The sequence below is a fragment of the Scyliorhinus canicula genome, chromosome 19, assembly GCF_902713615.1.
Source record: "Scyliorhinus canicula chromosome 19, sScyCan1.1, whole genome shotgun sequence".
Classification (NCBI taxonomy): Eukaryota; Metazoa; Chordata; class Chondrichthyes; order Carcharhiniformes; family Scyliorhinidae; genus Scyliorhinus; species Scyliorhinus canicula.
The window spans coordinates 87219307-87223858 of NC_052164.1; the positions used below are offsets into that span (position 1 = coordinate 87219307).

Below are 4552 nucleotides of genomic sequence, written 5' to 3' on the forward strand. Positions count from 1 at the left end.
CACAGGGATCCGCCCATAAGTGTATCTATGAGGTGACGGGAACACTGCATGCCCGGGCTCTGGACTACATCCACTCTGACTTTAACCAGGTCTGGCAGGACGAGGTTTGGGCATATAGTTGGTCTGACGCAGGTGCAGGGGTAGTAGGCTGCACCCATGACACTCTCTATGCTCTGTGGCACTATAATCCACCTCCATTCAACCTTGCCATCTCAGGAGTGTCGCTGACATACCCTCCTGGTATTCCCGGCTCTGCCTTTTCATCTCCAGCAACTGAGGGATGAATGCGTCCAGAGACACGGCACCTGGCTGGGAGATAGCTGTGTCCTGGGATCGAGCAGATCTCCGACTATCCAGTCCCTGGGACATTCCTGCCTCCACCTGATATGCATTAGAAGCAGTGTAGTATTCACAAGATAGTGAGGCAGAAGCCTGCCTGCTAAGGTTGTCTGCCTCTCTGCGCTGGTGGACCGTGTGGGTGAAAGCCATGACGCTTCTTCGGACATCTCTTCCGAGATCACGCCAAGGGAGGGTGGTGGAACACTGATGGTGGACCAGCCAGGCTGTTCGGGTGATATTCCTGCAGGGCAAGGAAGATGTTATTCATACATGGCCAGGGAAAGGGTTTGGAATACATAGAACTCACTTGAGTGCCTCCACACTTTTCTCTCACAGGCCCACCTCGCTTTCAGCACTGGCTCGCTCCTGCTCCTGACCTGTGAGCTCCGGGCTCTTTCCTCGAAAGGAGTCCGATCCCACCGCCCGCCTTTTCTCGCTTGAGGCAGTTATGGGCAAGCTTCTCCTTCAGGAACACATAATGGGAATGATGCGAGCTGGCCATCTGGCAGGTAAGATGTTGATAAACCTGGTATGTGTGAGCGCTGTGTGTTAAAGGGAGTGCCAGGAATATGAGGAAGCTCATGGGAGATTTGAGTGCTGGATCCATGTAGGATCAAGATAACATTACAAAGGGTGATGGCAAGGTGGAATACAGAGAGGAGACAGGAGCACTTACCCTAGCAGAACAGAATAGGTCATTCATCTTCTTGTGGCACTGCACCCCAGTCCTCTTGGTCAGGCTGCTGGCACTGACCATTGCTGCAACTGTCTCCGAGGCAGGATTTGTTACCTTGCTGGAGGGTCTCCTGCCATCATGAGGGCATACTGTTGCCCATCTCTCCTCCAACATATTGGTGAGGACTCCTTCGTGAATCAGGAGCAAGTTTCCCCGCTGCTATCCTCCTGGCATGAATGAGTGCAAGTTCAAATGCAGCGCCCCCTTCATTGAAGAGATCCCCAGAGCAGGTGAATCAGATGCTTTGCACGTCAGGAGTGGCCTCTTTTAAGTGGGGAATTTTTTCTCTCTCGAGTGCCTAAACATTGCGATCCGGATCATGCCCCTGAGGCCGTTGGGAATCACACTGGCTTTCAGGCCCAAATTGACACATTTTTAGGACAATTCTGCCCTTGGGCTTTCAAAGCCTGTGGCTTAGAAGAGTTATTCTTTACTTTTTTTCCTGACTGGCACCACTCCGTCTGTGGCCAGTAAGTGGTGCATTTGCTGGGACTGACAAGGCCACAATGACAATATGTCAGTGTTCATACATACATAAAAGTTAAAAGGTCCTGGCCAATATGCACTTTGCGGCGTGGCACAGCCAGAGGAACTGTCAATTTATAAGAAGCGCAGATGCTCTATCCACACAGAGTGCTGGCGAACATTACGCCAAGGTTTTAATGGATCTTTGACTTCGTTTCAAAGGTAAGTGATAGATTTAATGATTCATGTGCAAGCAGCCATTTTATGAAAGCCACTCTCCCAAAATTCAACTTGTGTGCAATGTAAAAGCAGTTTATAATTGCACTGCATCCAACAGCACAATTCAGATTTTTCTGGGGAAGAAAAGAACGGTTTTCGAGATATTAAAAGCACTGTTTTAGCCAATTAGGTGATGCAAATTTGTGAATCACGGAAAGGATCAGTGAATGGGGATAGGCCCATAGTAGTGTGATACTGATTCTCAGTGTGAAGCATGGAAAGTCTGATAGGCGGGAAAAGGACCCCACGGTCTGGGAATGTGGTGAATAAAGATCGCAGGGTTATGGGTAACCTAATAAGGAGTCCCCACCTCAAGCCCCAGCACACACCTTCTCCAGTCCCTGTAGCTCTGCCTTAACTATCTTCCAGTGTTAGCATGAGCCGTTTGAGAAAATGGAAGCGATTGTTAAGATTGAACTCCGCTTTGTTTCTGAAGCTTTTTAGCGGGAACAGGAACTATGATATCATATGCACATTTCGTAAAGGTCATAGGCTCACTCTATAAAAATCACAAGCTAAATAAATTCAAAAATACACAGAATTGCAAATGTACCTCTGTTAAAACAAATACTTGTTGTTTTATGACAGGATGATGACATCAACAGTCCCCTTTATGGCCAACCAGTCCAGTTATTAGTTATCTTATCAGAAAGAAACCTATGACTGCAACTATCCAGCTGGCTTGACAGAAATGAAATGAAGTAATCAAGAAACAGATTACAGAACTGGAAGACCTGCATTTTCATAATTTGTTTGGTGCAATAACATCCTACCGCAAAAACCGACCTGGTCATTTATTCCAACCACTGCAATTGCTTTGGCATCGCAGAAAATTAATTATTCAAGTAGATGAGAACATTTTGTTCCTTTCAATCTCCTCAGCACTTTTTGGCTAAATGTAGCACAATTCCCTTGGCTATCCTACTTCCTGTCATTGCCAATCAGCACTGATAATATCAGGATCTCCGAATATGTTTTCACTTCTGGCTGAGAAAATGCTAACGCAAACTGAATCTGAGATGGATGGGAGGCCCATGGCTTTTTGCGAGTTTAAAAAATAAAGGTTATTTATTATCACACACCTATACTGAATTTAACCCAATGTTTCACTCACTCAACTTACACATGCAAAGATTAGCTGCAGGTGAAGATAAGATACTATTACAGCTTATAATATCACAAAAGTGGCAGCTGTAGTAGAGGAATGTGTGTAATGTGGGACTGGGAAGCAGTGCCATTCATAGTGTGATGTGAAGAGACACATGATCGAGATTAGGGTCAGTTGTGGATTGGACAGAGACCTGTGTAGAAGCAAGCATGGGGTTATCTACTAGCTTGGGCTGTATGTTCCATATTTATGTATATAGAATCATAGAATTCCTACAGTGCAGTAGAGTCCATTCGGCCCACTGGCCTTGGAAAGTGCATCTTATTTTGGGGCACAGGCCTCCACCCTACCGCCGTAACCCCACCCATCCTTTTGGACACTAAAGGATAATTTAACATTGCCAATCCACCTAACCTGCACATCTTTGGACAGTGGGAGGAAACTAAAGCACCCGGAGGAAACCCATGCCGACACAGAGAGAAAGTGCAAACTGTACACAGACAGTCACCCAAGGCCGGAATTGAATCCAGGTCCCTGGAGCTGTGAGGTAGCAGTGCTAACCATTGTGCCACCATTCCGCCCACACGTTAGTGTGTTGTATTAATAATAATTTTTATTGTCACAAGGTTTACATTACATTACAATGAAGTTACTGTGGAAAAACCCCTATTCGCCACATTCCGGCGCCTGTTTGGGTACACTGAGGGAGAATTCAGAATGTCCAATTTACCTAACAGCACATCTTTTGGGACTTGTGGGAGGAAACCGGAGCACCCGGAGGAAACCCACGGAGGAAAGTGCAGACTCCGCACAGACAGCGATCCAAACTGGGAATCGAACCTGGGACCCTGGTACTGTGAAGCAACAGTGCTAACCACTGTGCCAACATGCTGTACATGTGTTATGTGCCCATGTGTTATGTGTTACATGTTATCAATAAACAGAAAATGTTCAATGCTTCAAGCAAGTTTTTCATTTGCACCTCCGTCAATTTGGTCCACATGGCCTCCTTTATATTGGGGGAACTAAACAGACTGGGTGACCGCTTTTCAGAACACAAATATGGCCCTGACCTTCCTGTCGCATGCCATTTCAATTCACCGTCTTGCTCTCATGCCAACATGTTTGTCCTTGGCCCACTGCAATGTTTTAGCAAAGGCCAATGCACACTTCATCATCTGATTAGGTACTTTACAGAGTTCAGGTGTGAACATTGAGTCCAACAACTTCAGACCATGAACTCTCTCCTTCATCTTGGCCCCCCTTTTAAAATCAGTTTTGTTTTGTTCCCCCCCCCCCCCCCTTCGTTCCTCCAGGACCATCTGTCACTTGCTCTTGAGTTTTGCTTTCACAGAGTGCTAATCCTTGTGCTGCTATTAACACACTCTGCTATCTTATGTCACCATCAGTACCTTCTTTATAATAATAATCTTTATTGTCACACGTGCAGACTCCACACAGACAATGACCCAAGTCGGGAATCGAACCTGAGACCCTGGAGAGCTCTGAAGCTACCCACTGTGCACCCATGCTACCCATGACTTTAACGTTACCATTACCATTAACACTCCCTTTGGTTTGTGCCCATCCATGACACCTTTGTCAAATCTGTCCGTAGCTCACAC

The 4552-nt window shown here is 46.3% G+C and overlaps 1 long non-coding RNA gene across 1 annotated transcript; it reads left to right on the plus strand.

The window, feature by feature from the left end:
• The first annotated feature begins 690 nt into the window (after positions 1 to 690).
• Positions 691 to 2600, plus strand: LOC119954564. Its single transcript, XR_005458261.1, has 2 exons — positions 691 to 848; positions 2408 to 2600. It is a non-coding gene; the product is annotated as an uncharacterized LOC119954564 (long non-coding RNA).
• The last annotated feature ends 1952 nt before the right edge of the window (positions 2601 to 4552 follow it).